Source organism: Siphateles boraxobius, unplaced genomic scaffold (assembly GCF_051911475.1).
Source record: "Siphateles boraxobius isolate OS27281-9 unplaced genomic scaffold, OSU_SipBor_1 26, whole genome shotgun sequence".
Lineage (NCBI taxonomy): Eukaryota > Metazoa > Chordata > Actinopteri > Cypriniformes > Leuciscidae > Siphateles > Siphateles boraxobius.
In genome coordinates this window covers 772,326-790,804 of record NW_027508876.1, presented here as the reverse complement: position 1 = coordinate 790,804, position 18,479 = coordinate 772,326, and the positions used below count along the sequence as shown (strand labels likewise).

General features: G+C 41.7%; 1 long non-coding RNA gene across 1 annotated transcript; it reads left to right on the top strand.

Moving 5' to 3' along the window:
* The first annotated feature begins 1,121 nt into the window (after nt 1-1,121).
* LOC143752284 (uncharacterized) lies at nt 1,122-1,882 on the top strand. The gene is made up of 3 exons (XR_013207364.1): nt 1,122-1,236; nt 1,400-1,607; nt 1,714-1,882. It is a non-coding gene; the product is annotated as an uncharacterized LOC143752284 (long non-coding RNA).
* Nucleotides 1,883-18,479: the final 16,597 nt, after the last annotated feature.

The following is an 18,479-nucleotide window of genomic DNA, read 5'->3' as shown; positions in this document are numbered from 1 at the left end:
TGTCACCATTGTCACCAAACGAAAAGCTTCATGTCACAATGCATGCTGGGAGTCATCCATGACTCATCCATGACTTCCAGCATGCATTGTGGCATGAAGCTTTTGCGTTTGTCACCATTGTTGAGATTCATATGCTGATTCTTGATGTCTGTATTTGACCAATTTCTGCTGCAGATTGAAACTTTCTGAAAACATTTTTTTTAAAGAAATATAAGGTAGCGTATAGTGTAAGATCCTGTACGCACTGAGTATTTTAAAGCAAACGTTAAGCTAATCGCAAAACGCCAATTTTGCTCAACCTTTAGTAAGTAATCTTACAGATATAAAACTCTTGCAATGCTTATCAAAACTACTTTGTGACAATATTATCATCTGATCACATTTTGCTCATTGTAATATCTGCTGTTTCAACTGTGTAAAATAAACACACAGATGCAACAAATAGAGAAAATAATGTTAAAGAGTGAAGGGTCAAGAGCCCAAATAAAGCTAACACTGATCACAATCCTGGTGACTTCAAATGAAACATTCAATGAATCGTCAACACAAAACCTGCTAATTCTCAATAAGAGCTTCTGTAGACGTCTGACAGAAATAAATTGTTTTGTAAATTGTAAATTGTAAAAAGTAAAAGCAGCATTTGAGAATTACATTGTAAAATAGGCATGATGTGATTGGCTGCCAAAAGTTTTTATGAATTAAGATTTTATTTATTTATTGTAATGTATTGTTTTATTTATTTTAGAGCTTTTTATGGGATACCATATAAAATATACCTATAATTATTTACATAAACACAAACCTTCCCTCCACCCAATGCTATTCTATCCAGTTACATTTTAACACACATTGTGTGTTAAAAGTCTACACAACATGTGTCAAAATACCCTCAACACATGCTGTGTGTTGTTTTTTAACACTTCTCTTTTTAGAGTGTATCCAGAGTTACATTTTAACACACATTGTGTGTTAAAAATCTACACAAAATGTGTCAAAATACCATCAACACATGCTGTGTGTTGTTTTTTAACACATCTCTTTTTAGAGTGCACTGAAACATTATCATGCAATTGTATTAATACCCTTTCTAAAAACAGTATTTTATATATTTTTTTACAATAGGATTTGTCGACAAGCAGCACATAAGGGGAGGGCAAAACAAATTTCTGTCAGGCACAAATCGATCTTCAGTGGATCAAAGGTCTCCTTCAGTAAGTGGATGCAATTCATGTACAGGTAAGTAGGTAATAACAGTTGTATAAATATGTATTCATCATAAACTCACTTTGTTGCTGTTCTCTTTGTAATTTCCATAAAATGTGCAATTTTTTAAATAATGCAGACAATTATATTACATGAAGGCGTTCATAAACATTACTTGTTCTATTTGCCTTTAAAGGTTTTCTCAGGGTCTACGGTTACGGCAGATAGACATGATGGATGACAGTATTGCAGGCAGTTCAGCAACTCTTAGTAAAATGGCAAAAAAAATAAGTGATGTCTGTGTCACAGCAGTTGAAAGGATGAGAAGGCGTACAGGCCAGCAGATTGTTGGAAGAAGGGAGTTTGTTGTGATCGACGAAAGCCATTTTCGGCACAAAAGAAAGGTATGTTGTAACAATATCAACTTTAATGTTAAATATAGTTACCAAAGTTATTGTTTTTATAATGTATCAGTTTATGTCTGTGTTTGTTGTGTTTTTTCTCCATTAGTATGGTAGAGGAAGAATGGCTGGTGGGTGGAAAAGAAAGAAGTGGGTCTTTGGGATGTTGGGTGTGAGGCATCATCAGCAGCGAAGATCTGGAAAACCTATTCTACGTCTTGTGGAGAGAAGATCTCGAAGTCATCTAGTCCCCTTGATTGCGCATCATGTGAGGACTGGGTCATGATGTGATTGGCTGCCAAAAAACACCCGTTAATCTTTAAGTTTTTTATGAATTAAGATTTTATTTATTTATTGTAATGTATTGTTTTATTTATTTTAGAGCTTTTTATGGGATACCATATAAAATATACCTATAATTATTTACATAAAAAACAAACTTCCCTCCACCCAATGCTATTCTATCCAGTGTGGTAGTATGTAGATCCCCACAATGGTGCCCATACCCAGCATATTGAGAGAGCCTGGAGATCTTACAAGGAGCAGATCTGGAGGCTTAGGGGAAATCGGACTGAGAGTTTGCTTTCGGACCACCTTGCAGTGGGATGAATGGCTGGCAAAGAAACACTATGATGGTGCATTTGGCAGATTGATTCATGACATTTATAGAAAGTACAAGTAGTCATATTCAGTCACTGTAACCCGTGTAAGAGCACTGAGATGGAATTTATCGAATGTTTGGCACTACTTTGTGACTCACTGTTTGAAATGAATTTTCACTCAGCCATGAAACTGAAACAAGAAAACCTTACTACACCAACATATTTTGCTTATTTTCTTCATTTTCTTATTTTCTTACGTATATTCATTTTGTTGCTTATTTTTTATTTATATTTACTTTCTTGCTTATTTTGTTGTAGGTTTTTGTTCATTTTTTGCTTTTTATTCATTATATTGCAGAAGTTTATTTTTCATTTCATGTCAAGTGTACAGTTGTACAGTTTTATTTTTTGCATCATGAAATTAATTTCTATGTTCTGTATCACTGTGTTGTGTTTGTTTCCTTTTTCTGTTTAGAAGATAACTTAGCCTTTAAATCTCCTTTATAAATGCTTTACAAAGGCATAAATAGTCCTCACTTTAGATGAGCTCACATTAATAGTTAACTGACCACTACTAAATGCTTTACAACTACCTGAATTAACCATGAATTACAGTATAAATACATGTTAATAAAGCATTTATTAACACACAAAGTAACCATCACTATATGTCTGAATAATAAGATGTATGAATGTACATTTAAATAGTGTATTAATAATTTACTTACACTTTATACGTGATCTTATGAACCACTGACAATGCCTAAATAACTGGTTTGTAAATAATGAAATAGTTAATTTATAAATGATAAATTGATCTTTAATAAAGTATGAAAATACAAGTATTAAACACATTATGTTACACACGTTATCCCGAGGTAAATAGCGTTCGTCAGCTCCAGTTTGTATCCAGCCTCTCACGGAGATTTCAGATGCCCCAACGCCTGTGAAGAGACGACTCGACGCCTGTGAAGAGACGACTCAAAGCCGGCGATATGTTATGCCATAAATTAATACATGATTAACTAACTGTATTTTTTCTATGTACATTTCCGAAATGCACTTTCTGTAAAGCTGCTTTGAGACAATGTGTATTGTGAAAAGCGCTATACAAATAAATTTGAATTGAATTGAATAAATCAAAAATAAAGCATTTATAGCTGTATTTATAAACTGCTTGTTAATGTTTATTAATGCTTTATAAATGAAGAATTAACTGTTTACTAATGCTTAACTAATGATTAATAGCGTGCAGTTATTATAAAGTGTTACCAAAACGTCTGTTCTGTCTGCATGAATGTAACTTCTAGTCACGTGTGTGTTCTGTAGAAGAATATGGAAACCCAGCATTAGCTTTCTGTAACTGTTAAGATATAAAGTGTGGATGAGGGATGGATTTTATACTGTAATACTTCACTGTATAATAAGTATCTATTTTTGCTCCAAGTTTGTTAAAATGTTTCATGTCAGCTTCTGCTTGATGTTTACATGTATTCTACTTCTCACAATTAAATCTCCATAAAAATTACACAGCCCAAGTAGTATGACTTAAAACATAAGCCTTAGTGTACCTGTCTCTTAAAAGTGTCGCATACAATTAAACTACATGACTAATAAGTGCTAACATGGCAAAAGGTTTGTACATGTTGCAGAAGCGAATGAAAGTGTCAGTATCTGCGAACTCAGACATGTGTAAGTACCGATCTTTTATACTACAAGTATCAGAACATGATTGGATAGATGAGAAAGTGACGTAACAATTATGTCTTCCCGGCAGAACTTGCGCTAGGCAAGGCAAGGCAAGTTTATTTATATAGCACATTTCATACACAACGGTAATTCAAAGTGATTTACATAAAAATAAATTAAAATAATCAAAAGAAATCAGAATAATTAAAACAGTTTAGAATAAAAAATAAAATAAAATACATTACAAATAGTCGGACGAACAGTGGCACAGTGCTCATTCAGTAAATGCACAGGTACAGATGTGTTTTGAGTCTGGATCTGAATGTGACTACTGTAGGAGCACATCTGATCTCTTCTGGAAGCTGGTTCCAGCTGCGGCTGGCATAGTAGCTAAAAGCAGACTCGCCATGCTTAGAGTGAACCCTTGGTATTTCTAGCTGATGTGATCCTAATGATCTGAGTGATCTGTTATATTCAGTGAGCATATCTGCAATGTATTGAGGTCCTAGGCCATTGAATTCTTTATATACCAGTAATAATACTTTAAAACCAATCCTATATGTCACTGGCAGCCAGTGTAAAGACCTGAGGACTGATGTGATATGTTCATATTTTCTGGTTCTGCTCAGAATCCTAGCAGCAGCGTTCTGTATGAGCTGCAACTGTTTTATGGTCTTTTTGGGAAGGCCAGTGAGGAGCATTACAATAATCCACCCTGCTGGTGATGAAAGCATGCACAAGTTTCTCTAAGTCTTGACTGGAAACACAGCATCTAATTCTTACAATATTTTTCAGATTTAGTTATTGCTTTGACATGATTACTGAAACTAAGGTCTGACTCTAGAGACACACCCAGATTCCTGACTTGATTTTTAGTTGTTTGACGCCTAGACTGAAGGTATGCGTTCACCTTGAGAACTTCATCTTTGTTTCGAAACGCAATGACTTCAGTTTTGTCTTTGTTTAACTGAAGAAAGTTTTGGCACATCCAATTGTTTACTTCATCAATGCATTGGAACGGGAGTTAATGGGGCTGTAATCGTTAGGCGATAGGGCTAAGTAGAGCTGTGTATCATCTGCATAGCTGTGGTAAGTGATTTGGTTATTTTTCATTATTTGGCTCATTGGGAACATGTACAGGTTGAATAGGAGTGGCGCAAGAATTGAGCCTTTAGGGGCTCTGCATGTCATGGATGTTCATTCAGTCTTATGGTCTCCTATACTCAATAACCTCTCCCTCCTAAGTATGACCTGAACCATTTGAGGACTGTCCCAGAAAGCCCGACCCAGTTTTCCAGCCTGTCAAGAAGTATGTTGTTGATCGACAGTGTCAAATGCAGCACTGAGGTCGAGTAGTACCAGCACTGATAATGTGCCTGTATCAGTATTTAATCGAATATCGTTTATTATCTTTATGACCGCTGTCTCTGTGCTGTGATGCGATCGGAAACCATATTGAAAATTGTCAAAGTATCCATTTGAGCTTAAGAATTTGTTCAGCTGATTGAAGACAACTTTTTCAATGATCTTGCCTATGAAAGGAAGATTTGAGATCAGTCTATAGTTGTTTAATATGGTCTTATCCTGATTGCTCTTTTTCAGGAGGGGCTTGACAACTGCAGTTTTCAGGGAGTTTGGAAAACTCCCAGAGAGAAGTGAGGGCATTTACCAATTCTAGGAGATCTGTACTAAACAGTTTAACACATTTTTGAAAAAAGATGTGTAAAGTGCGTCAAGGGCGCAGGTTGATGTTTTAAGGTGCTGTACGGTTTCTTCCAAAATGTTGCCATCAGTTTCTTCGAAATCAGACATAGTAACTACTTTCTCAGGTTTCGGTTTGATCTGTCTGACCCCAGCGCAACCCAAGGATGAGCTGATCACCTTTCTGATATTATTGATTTTCTCAGAGAAGAAAGAAGCAAACTCCCTGCACTTGCTCTCTGAGAGCATTTCACTGGGAATCTGGCTTGGGGGGTTTGTCAGTCTCTCTACAGTACCAAAAAGAGTGTGTATGTTTTAAGTCGCTGTTTATAATATTTGAGAAGAAAGTCTGTCTAGCTTTGCCTAGTTCCTTATTGACCCCTCGGGCGGCCAGGGCGGTGAAGACCCCTCGGGCGGCCAGGGCGGTGAAGACCCCTCGGGCGGCCAGGGCGGTGAAGACCAGGGCGAGGGCGACCATGGCACAGGAACAGCAACAGACACCTGCTCATAAACAGACACCGGCTCATGCACTTGAACCGGCACTGGCTTTGGAACAGACATTGGCTCCAGCTCTGGAACAGGCACTGGCTCTGCCTCCGGCTCAGGAACAGGCATTGGCTCTGCCTCCGGCTCAGGAACAGGCATTTGGCTCTGCCTCCGGCTCAGGAACAGGCACTGGCTCTGGAACAGGCACTGGCTCTGTCTCCGGCTCTGGCTCTGGAACAGGCACTGGCTCTGTCTCCGGCTCTGGAACAGGCACTGGCTCTGCCTCTGGAGCAACAGCCACCGGCTCAGGAACTGCAAACACCGGCTCAGGAACAGTCACTAGAACAGAAATAACCACAAGGACAGACACAAACACAGAAACAAGCTCCGGCTCAGGAACAGACACTGGCTCCGGCTCAGGAACAGACACTGGCTCCGGCTCAGGAACAGACACGGGCTCCGGCTCAGGAACAGACACGGGCTCCGGCTCAGGAACAGACACGGGCTCCGGCTCAGGAACAGACACGGGCTCCGGCTCAGGAACAGACACGGGCTCCGGCTCAGGAACAGACACGGGCTCCGGCTCAGGAACAGACACGGGCTCCGGCTCAGGAACAGACACGGGCTCCGGCTCAGGAACAGACACGGGCTCCGGCTCAGGAACAGACACGGGCTCCGGCTCAGGAACAGACACGGGCTCCGGCTCAGGAACAGACACGGGCTCCGGCTCAGGAACAGACACGGGCTCCGGCTCAGGAACAGACACGGGCTCCGGCTCAGGAACAGACACGGGCTCCGGCTCAGGAACAGACACGGGCTCCGGCTCAGGAACAGACACTGGCTCCGGCTCAGGAACAGACACTAAAGGTCTGAAGGGCGTTTCCAGGATCCGAGCTAGACGCTCTAAATAGCCGATCAGTGCCCCTCCGGCCACGAGAATGGGCATCTCCTGATCCGTCTCCGACTGGGCAGAGGTGGCGTGAGCCGTCTCTGTCTGGGCAGATGTGACCTGAATAGTCTCTGACTGGGCAGACGGGACGTGAACAGTCTCTGACTGGGCAGACGGAGCGTGAACTGTCTCTGACTTGGCAGACGGAGCGTGAACTGTCTCTGACTGGGCAGACGGAGCGTGAACTGTCTCTGACTGGGCAGATGGAGCGTGAACTGTCTCTGACTGGGCAGACGGAACGTGAATGCTCTCTGGATCTGCAGACGTGACGTGAGCGGTCTCTGGATCGGCAGATGGACTGTGTCTCTTCTTCCTCCTACGTCCATGAGAGCGAGAGGGCGCTGGGCTGGACGGCGCCAGCAGTGAGAGCTCTGGGCTGGACTGCGTCCGCAGTGAGGGCTCTGGGCTGGACGGAACCCGCTGTGACGACCTCGTGCTGGGCGGAACCCGCGACGAGGGTCTTGTGCTGGACCAGACCAGCGGCTCCGGATCAGGAACATGGCAGGGCGGAGGACGGTGTCGTGGAATTTGTCGACCACCTCCTCCCCTGCAACCTCCCCTAGTTCCGGAGAACTTGGCCAGACGAGTCCCCTCAAACGATCCTCCTCTCTCGAAGGAAGAGGCCTCGGGGGACTTTCCCGCCACGGTCTCCTCCGTGATGCGAGCCCACAGTGCAAAACAATCGAAAATGTTCATTCGAGTTGGCACTTCTCCAGATTGCGACCCCCCCCCCTCGGTGGCTGGGGAAGAGGCCCGGAATCCCATACTGCTGGAACTATTCATGACGGAGTCGTTCTGTCACGGTACACACACACAAACAGGTAAGTTCCAAAAGCAGTAGTTTAATAGGGTAATCCGTACTCACAACAGTTCAGGCAGGGGGTCAAAGTCCATAATATCCATCCAAGAAGCACAAAACAGAAACAGGCAGACTACAAGGTGGTGTGACGAATAACAACGACTCCGTGACAAACACTAAAACAGACAGGGTATATATACACTCAAACTAACAAGGTGATGGGAAACAGCTGAGTGCAATGAACTGATGAGTGACAGACAGAATGCTGGGAAATGAAGTCAAACGTGAAAGACACCGTGAGAACGAGGACCTCTAGTGGCAACCCAGGGAACACAAACCAGACACTGTGACAATTACAGTAATACTTGTGGTACCTTAAAAAGCCTTCAAAATGTACTCTTACTGCTAATTAAAATAAAGTTTAAAGAAAAATGTGGTTTATCAGAAAAAAAACATAATAATATTTACACACACATACACTCACACACACACACACACACACACACACACACACACACACACACACACACACACACACACACACACACACACACACACACACACACACACACACACACACACACACACACAGTACTGCATCAAATGCAACTGCTGACTGATTATTCAATGATCAGTTTATTCAAAGTTTCACTAATCGTTTTCAGTGCATATTAATATTCAATAGCATAATAAACTTATATCTAAACTGAACTGTTTTACAGAGTTATGGCATACTTTACGGTTTAATTTTTTAATTTGTATGTTGTTAATTTCTATATGTTTGATTTTTAGCACATAGGCTAGATCTACTAGTCATATGGTTTATAGCAGGTGTGAACAGTGCGTAACAATCATTTATCTGAAGGGCAGGGTCCAGTGGGGGTGCTATAAACCATTAAAGCTCAGTTGCCCCCGCTGTCAATGTCAACAGAAAATGTCAACTTTTACTTAATCTTTACAGTTTTACAGTTGTGTCTGTTATGCCTTGCATCACGGTTGTGGGTTTTTGCCACTAGGGTTTTTGGCTCATCATTAACGTGTTGTTCCAGGCAACAGTTGTGCAGAATGTAACATGTTGAAACTAATGAACTGATGATGTTTTTGTGGAGTTCATTATGCTAAAAGTATGATCAATAAGCACATGAGCAGCATTCAGGTTTCTATTGATGCACATCTGCCTGGCAGTCGAGTGCCCATTGTCTCTTTAAGGCCAAATGCCAGGTTGACCCGCACTGAAATGCCTGAACTGGTGCTGACTCTAAACAGTCTGTCAGAAATGTCAGGGAATCATCACAGTATGGTCTTATAATTGGGATATGACAGTGTTAGCAGGGCTTCGGTAGACAGCACTGCTGTAACATATTTATGGCCATGTGAAAATGTACAAAAAAAGATGTGTAAATGTACAAAAAAAGTACAAAATCATGTCACTGTATTTTTGTTTTGTCATGCACACGGGTCCCAAGATGCACAGTCTCATACAGCTTTTCCACAAGTCTGGTTACATTATAACACAGCTAAACAAATAGGAGAATAAGAGGCATTTAAACCTGAAGCAAGAGAAGAACTTCAAAATAAAAAGCAACCATGAATGGAAAAACTACAAGCAGAAAACAAACTTAAACCATCCTCAGATCCCTTAAACTTATGAGTCTATATCTGTATCAGTGGTTCCCGAAACTTTTCTGCCAGGCCCCTTTTTTGTGAGAACATACTGTATAACATACATACAAAGCCTACATGCATCCACATTAGGACACTCTCAGACAGGACATTGCTTGTAAAATCCTAGGATTATTTGAAACATTGCAATAAAATCAGTACTACAACTTATCTTTTATGGCTTCTTTTTGTTTTGGTGATGTGAAGTCTATAAGTGGCGTCTTAACCTTCAACTTACAAGACCTGAGATTTAATCACACACATCACTCTAAACAGGTAGACAAGCCACATTAGCAAGACATACAAAGTCTTACTCTTTTCTTCCTGAACACAAATATCATATTACATGATGTGAATGGATAATGAAAATGAGGCTTTGATAATATAAACATCAGTCAATGGGTCAATCAAATGGATCTGTCGCCATCTAGTGGACATTAAGATCAAACTTCTCACTGTTTAAACTTTAAAGGGATAGTTCACCCAAAAATACATTGTGTCACCGTTTACTTTTACTTACTGTCATTCATACATTCATATTCCTCCAGGTCTTAAGTGGCCACCTCAAATGTAACTTTTGCCCCCAGTAAAATCAATCTAATATAGCCTACTTTTGTTCAATAGTAATTTAAAATATATATATTTTTTCATTTTGAGGGAACCGACGTGTGGTACTAATAATATTTATGCAATAATTATTATCCATTTGTTTCTACAATTTTTACAATACAAATTTTTTAAATCATTTTTATATTAAATAACCTCTTTATTGATTTGAGCTTTTCTTTATTGTGGCTGATTTGTATTTTTTTTTTCTTAAATGGTAGTTACGTCACTTGTTAATTGTTTTAGATTTTTTCTTTCACTTTTGTGTTACTTTCGCCTTCAGCAGGTTGACGGTGGTTTCCATTGGCTCATTTATCTGTCAATCATAGAGACGGCAACATTGTGTATCCACCAATGAGGGCAGGCCATGAATGTATAAAAGATTGTCCCTGTGTGAGGAAGGTTATTCATTTGATTCATTCTTACCATGCACCTGTTTGTTGTTGGTTACTCTGTATCACGTTGATTGATTTGATTTCGTGTTGATTGAAAGTATGTGTTTTATGTTCCATAGTGGCTCAATCGTTACTTTACTTTGTGTTAATTCGCTGTTTTCAGCTATGCGTTTGTGAAAAACCAAATATAGTAAACATGGAAAAGAAAAGGACAGATAAGTGTAGGGTCTCAGCTCAGGTGAGGGGAATGTATAATCAATAATTAATAATTCACAATTAATAACTGATTATACGGGTTATGAGTTATCACCTACAATTTTAAATTGCCCAAAAAGGGGATATATAGTCCATGTATCTGTATCTATAGCCTATATATAGACAATTAACCACAACGAATTATAATCAATTATGAATACATATAATATACAGATAGCCTATATCAATTTTTAGAATATCCTTTAAACAGAATTAACTGCACTTTGCCTGATCTGTTCGTCCACCGAACCTATACCGACGATTCTCTGATCAATTTCGTGAAAAGGATTATTCTGATCACTATTAGGAAAAGCTATCCTTCTGTTTATGAAGAATAACTTTCTGATAATATTTCTAACTAAAATAACAATATCAAGCTTGCAGCTTAAGGTCACACATTTAAGAGGCTTTGTTCGATGATCAACCGACAGAGACAATAAAGAGTATAATGGGGTTTAATAAATGAAGCTATAGCACAAATTACATTTAACAACGAATATATACAGAATAACGAATAACAGAAGTAAAGAAAGGAAGAAAGAAAGCCGATCACATAAATAGCAATCTTCACAAACAGTTTACCCTTGAGAGCCAGCAAAGAATCAAATCACCTTAAACAGGGGCAGACCATCTTAAACGCATCTAAATCTGAAAAGAAATAATACTTGCATGGATCTTTGGTGCTTAGCAAGAATGCGTGTGTGTGTTTTATTAAAATTAGCCATTGGTCATCCAGTATCATGCATTTAGATCATGATGACCACAGATAAAACCAGGCATAGCCTATAGCACCTCACTATCATGACAAAATGTAACTTTATGGTTTCTATGGTATTTGTATGAAAAACAGTAGCCTAAATGCATTATTAAATACTGCAATTGTATTCCATTAGTCATTTAATACATTGTCTACATTAATAATATAATACAATTCAATATGTATATCCCACATTTCATGTTGCAGTTATTATTACAGGCTATAACGTTACAGTAAATCCATGGTAAATGGATTCAGTAGCCCATCAATTCAGATTCTGGCTGTATCGTTTCACACAGTGTTTCTCCTGTTTGTCAGCGCGGTTTCATCTGCCTTTAAACTGGTTTAAATCACTGAGACATTAGTGTTGTTTGCTGAATTTAAGCGCTTCTCACTGGATCTCGTGAGCAAAACCGATCAGAGTAAACGCGTCTGCTCTAGTCAGAGTCCATCTATGGAGAGTCTTGGCACTTCCTATTAGCCCCGTTGTATCATATTGGTTGCAGTTCCATTAGAATTCCACTGGAGGTGATCGCGGGCAAGTGCAGAATGAATGGGAGTCTATGGAGCTAGACGGCGAAATCTATCCCTTTCTCCTGCTTGTCGTTGAATCAACGTAGATTTTATTGTTGATTCCGCAAGTTCAGTATAGATTATAGACCAAAAGTCGAATGAACGAGTACTTATGTCCTTTCGATTTCTTACAGGTTAGGTCGTTGTTGGCTGGAACACGCTAGCATTCTGCTATTATGTGACATCATCACATTTTTGAACGGATTTTTAGAACAGATAAGTGAACTTAAAAATGCAATTTTCAGCTAAGTGTATTATCTTATCCCCCCCTTTTGAATTACTCGACAAAAAATTACATCCTGAGAAAAGTGGATTTCTGGGGGTGAAACCCCATAGACTATCATTCATTCTGCACTCGCCTGCGAGCGCCCCGCATGGACAGAGACGTGTTACTGCAGCCAGTCCAGAAACCGGAAGTAACCAGACAGTGCCAATTCTCCCCTTATTAGCAAGGGGTAATCCATCAGCCGAAAACTGAAGCCTCACTGAAGCCAAGGTTTCTTCCACATGACCGAGGCACAAAGGCATAGCCACGTGACCTTGATCATGCGAAAACGGATTTCCCCTCGGAGAAAACCCCTTGGTCCCGAGCCACCACTGCAGGGGTCTCATGAATAGAAGGCCAAAAATAACTATACGTTGGACACAACTACCATGAGCCCCAACAGTCTTAGAGACTGTTTTGCAGTGAGTGACTGACCTAGTTTTACATTCTTTACAGCTGTGAGAATCGCAGAAATACGTGCAGGAGAAAGACGTGCTTGCATTGTTGTCGAATCCCATAATACACCTAGAAAAGTGGTCCTCTGAGCTGGGAGGAGTACACTCTTTTGGTGTTGAGCCGCAACCCCAACCCCCTTATGTGGGACAGAACGACATCTCGATGTTGAACTGCCAAAAGCTCGGACTGAGCTAAAATCAACCAATCGTCGATATAATTAAATACGCAAATGCCCTGGAATCTCAGAGGAGCCAGAGCTGCATCCACGCATATTGTAAAAGGTGCGGGGTGATAACCTAGGCCGAAAGGAAGAACCCGATACTGGTATGCTTCGCCCCTGAAAGCAAACCTAAGGAATCTCCTGTGATGAGGATGGATAGATAAGTAAGCGTCCTTTAAGTATATTGTGACAAACCAGTCCTCGGACTGAGTCTGTGATACAATCATATTTAGCGTAAGCATACTTTGTCCTTAAGATTCTGAAACCTGCTGTTTAATTGACACAGGTCTAGAGTAGGACGCAACCCCTCATCCTCTTTTGGAACAATGAAGTAATGGCAGTAAAACCCTGAATGTCTGCAGGGAGGAGGAACCCCTTTTACAGCTCCTTTTGTAGAAGTGTCAGTACTTCCATACAGTACTTCCATAACCAAAGCCTGCTCGGGGTCCACCACAGTGGGGAGGACCCCTAGAAATCTGGGCGGACAAGAACCGAATTCTGAACCCTTTTCTATAGTGTGCAGGACCCACCGAGAAATATGTGGCAGTAGTTTCCACGCTGCCAGAAATTCTACTAGGGGAACCAGTCTCTCAAGACTGGCCTCTGGATTTGGTTGAACAGTCACTACGGTGCCCTGAAGCGGCGAACCGGCAGGGAACAACCGAACTGACCGTTCTACGACCCTCCTCGGAGGATCGTATGGGGACGCTGACACCTCGGTGCCCTGAACGGCGAACCGGCAGGGAACAACCGAATTGGCAGCGCTGCGACCCTCCTCAGAGAGTCGCACCCCAGAGGGTGCCGAGGAGAAACGATTTCTCAAAACCGTCCCTGCCCCGGAGGAGCCCTCAGAATCCTGACAGCCTCGTTTTTACGACAGGACTTCCTGTCTAAGCTTTATTAGAGATGACGACAGTCCTAAGATCTTGCCTACCTCTAAATAACTTAGTTCCTACGACCCTCCTCGGAGGATCATATGGGGACGTTGACACCTCGGTGCCCTGAACGGCGAACCGGCAGGGAACAACCGAACTGGCAGCGCTGCGACCCTCCTCAGAGAGTCGCACCCCAGAGGGCGCTGAGGAGAAACGATTTCTCAAAACCATCCCTACCCCTGAAGGGACCACCATTTATAAGCCTGATAGCCTCGGCGTCAGGGCTTCCTATTTGTCCAAGCTTTTTTAGAGATAAAATAGTCCTCAGATCTTGCATATCTCTAACTGGCTAGACTGCTACCGCCACCCAAGTCCCCCTCGATTGCGGAGGAGCCCAAATGGCGATGCTCGTTTTGCACTCTATGCTGCGAGGAGCTTAATAGACCGAGACTGCTCCGCCCAGCAGTCTCAGGAAAATTAGATTGGTGAGGAAGAAACCTCTGGAACGCCGCTGAATGGTTTATTTCTTAGTTTTTTGAAAGCGGAGCGTCCAGAAGAACAGAAATAATTTTATCTTATTTTTCTTTATTTTTAAATCAGAAAAACGTATGTATATATATATATATATATATATATATATATATATATATATATATATAAATATATATATATATATATATATATATATATATATATATATATATATATATCACTCCGTGGCCACCAGCAGGAAAACAACCGAACTGGCCGTGCTGCGACCCTCCTCAGAGAGTCGCCCCCCAGAGGACGCAGAGGAGAAACGATTTCTCAAAACCGTCCCTCCCCAGTATAGTTTATCTGTTTTTGCACGACGCAATTCTCGAATAGCGTCAGTGCTGATTTTCTCTTATCATCCTCACATTCATCCATGTCCTTATACTTTACCCACCAGCGCTGCCTAATAAAATTTATTTATTTAAGATGGCTGGTGGGTAACGTCGGGGTTAAAAAAGATGACGCCGACTCGGGAGAGAGAAAGCTCGCAAGCGTCTATTTAACCCGAGGCACTGTCATACCATGATACTTAATACCCAAAGCATTACTATAGTTAGACGTTTGGGCATTAAACACATAAAATAAAAACCGGCTTATTCCACGATCTCGATACCTCAGTGTGGAGATAGGGAAAAACAGCAGTCCCCGACGAGGAGGCTGAGATACAGAGTTTTTCTGTTTTTAGATATATCTTTCATCTAATAAACTCTTTTTATTTTCACACTCATAATGTTCAGCTGGCCAGTAAATATTTTAACTAGCAACAGCACTAGATAAACCTCCTTGTAAAGCTCCTCTTTATTCAAAAGAGTTATGAGCTGACTTATTTATTTATTTATTGAAAACTCAAACATCTGTCTTTTTCTTAATATCTTTATTTGTTTTGTTCTCTTTTTTCTAAACAAAACACTAACGATACCAATTCCTCGGAACTGGAAATCGCCAGCACTGGATCTGACAGGTGAAAGCTGAAATAGGGCGAAGCCCGTCCCAACCCCCGCAGTCAGATCCGTCCCAAAATGCGAGTCACTGTCGTGCCTCGGCAACCGCGGGACCCGCGCGGGGAGTGAACCGAACCGTCCTCCTCGAAGAACGCCCGGCGGGAGCGGAGCGTCCTCACGGACAGCTTCTCGCAATGCTCACAGTCAGCCCACTCGAGAACTGACTGTGGCATGCTCCACTCCCAAATAGTAACAAAGAGCTGATGTGTGTGTCCCCACCCGTGATATAACGTGGGCAGGGAACAACACAAAGCTGCTTGCTCTCTTTTGCCATAATATATATATATATATATACAGTATATATATATATATATATATATATATATATATATTGCAACTTGACAGACAACAATAAATATGACAAGGACAGAATACACAGATCGCTTGCTGAAGGCACAGAAGCTGTCGCGGTCTGTTTTCAGGTGTGCTTTATAGCTTCCTGGTCTATGACGTCACACGCCTATGACGTCTCGCTCTTCCATTGGACTGATTATACACGTGCTTCACGACGCAATCACGCAGAGCGTTCACACCGGGTCTCAACGCAGCTCGAGTTCCCTTGAAAGGGAACAAATATTTCCAATCATTTTATCAAATGGATGAGCTACTGACAAAGAAATCTGGGATCTAGCTGAGTCTTTGAGAAGAGTTATCGCTCCATAAGGGATGGCATCCATTACAATAGCAAACTCTCGAGGAGTGACAGGTATATTGTACTTGTTCAAAAACTCTGAATATGAATACAGGTATCCATCAGTATTGATTAATTGAGAAGCCAAAATAAAATAATTTTTAACCCAGTTTGGGAAAAACAACGCCTTTTTTTTATAAATAATATCACAATTTAGGGTTGGGCGGTATTTCGGTAATATCGTATACCGCGGGGTCTTAAAATAGCAACGGTATCAGTTTCAATACCGTCATTACCGGCACTTATATATAATATATAAATATAATTTATTCAATGCCTAAAAATGCTAATGTAGTTGTCATCAAGTGACAGTGTGGAGGAGAAAGAGAGAGAGAGAGAGAGAGAGAGAGAGAGAGAGAGAGAGAGAGAGAGAGAGAGAGAGAGAGAGAGAGAGAGAGAGAGAGAAGGGAGAGGCGGTAAATACTGACGAGGCAATTTGTAAATGTTGCAATAAAAAAGGTGACCGCGAGAGATGGAAACACCTCTAACCTAATGTTGCATCTCCGAAACAACCACCCACTCACTGCTGCGAGGATGCATTTTGCCCCGAGTTCATTAAATAAGCGCATTAGTTTTGTCACAATTCCTGCCTTATGTTTTCCTTGTCTTGTCTGGACTTTTGTTTATTCCTGTTCTGTGCTATGTTTTGTAGTCCTTTGTAGTTTTTCTTGTTTATTAGTCTCTCCAGGTGTTTCTAATTAGCCCCGCCCCCTTGTTATCTTGTTTAGCTTGTTTGCCTGTGTATTTAAACCCCTGTGCTTCAGTTGTTGTTTGTCGGTCGTTGTTTAATGTTGCTTGTAGTCTGAGTTCTGAGTACCTTGTTCCTAGTTCTGAGTTCACCCTGGATTACCTGTTTGTTGGATTATTAAAGTGCTTGCATTTGGATTCACTCTCTGCTTTGTCCTTGCTGCGCCGTAACAAGTTTATATTTGTTAAAATGTTTTTTTTTTTTTTACGTTGATAATGAAAACTGAAAGCACGAGTAAGATGGGATGCATCGGGAGTCAGACATTGACCACTTAATTAAGTTTCATTTTGTAAAAGGCCTTTCTTTAAAGTGAATTTCGTTTTGTATAAATTGTATCTTAATTTTTAATAATTTTTTTATCAACCAGTTGCCTGGATTTAATAAATAAGAATCAAATATAGCAGACAACATAATCATGACATGATCGTGCGCTGGCACTTGCTGTCATGGGTCACCATCTATTTCTGCACTACAGTCCCCAGAATCCTCTTTGGCGCACCTGCAATCACTTTCCCCTAAATTATCACCTGCACCTGGTTACAATCAATTACCTCATCACCCAGCTCTATAAAACTCTCACGGATACCTCAGTCATGGTCAAGCCTCCAACAGGAACAGACCCAAACCCAGTCACTAAGAAACTCTCCGTGTCATTCAGCAGCAAGTAATGTAACGTATACTTACCTTTAGTATACTAACCTGTCTATCCATGTTCTGATGTCCTCAGGATCCACGCTACGGTCCCTGCCCGGTCCTGAACCCATGTATCCTTCCTGAATATCGTTCGCCTATGGATAACCTGAAAGAAAGAAAGCAAGTATCACAGAACTGAGTTAGTTTGATGTAAAGCACACTGAAGAGGACCTGCTCACCTGAAAGTCTACACGTCAGAGTATCCTCCTTCTATTCACCTTTGAGCACGCACCTTGTATGTGACGAAATAAAGTTTATGTTCATTCACTTACCTCTGTGTCCGAGCCTGTATCCTGACAGAAGGCTTGACCATACCGACAGAAGAATAAACCACACAAGATCCAGCAGTATGTTCACCAGTGTCTCTTCCCCAACCACCGAGCGGGAGAGAGGACTTCCATTTGCGGGGACCCGGTTGGCCATATTTCGCGGGACCCGTGGAGGCCGCAGTAGAGGAGGTGGTCGAGAAGAAGCCCGACACCACTCTACATTCTGGCCTCTTTTCAACCCTGGGTTGGTGATGTCCAGTCCAGGGCTCCATCCACCACCGTTTCCGTCTAGCCCAGAGCCCTCACCGCTGGTCTCGTTAGACCTAGAACTTCCACCGCTGATCCCGCCCAGCCCAGAGTTTCCTTCGCTGCTGACCCCGTCCAGTTCCGGGTCCCATGAAGTGCTGGTCCCGTCCAGTTCCGGGTCCCATGAAGTGCTGGTCCTGTCCAGTTCCGAGTCCCATGATGTGCTGGCCCCGTCCAGTTCCGAGCCTCATGATGTGCTGGCCCCGTCCAGTTCCGAGTCCCATGATGTGCTGGCCCCGTCCAGTTCCGAGTCCCATGATGTGCTGGCCCCGTCCAGTTCCGAGTCCCATGATGTGCTGGCCCCGTCCAGTTCCGAGTCCCATGATGTGCTGGCCCCGTCCAG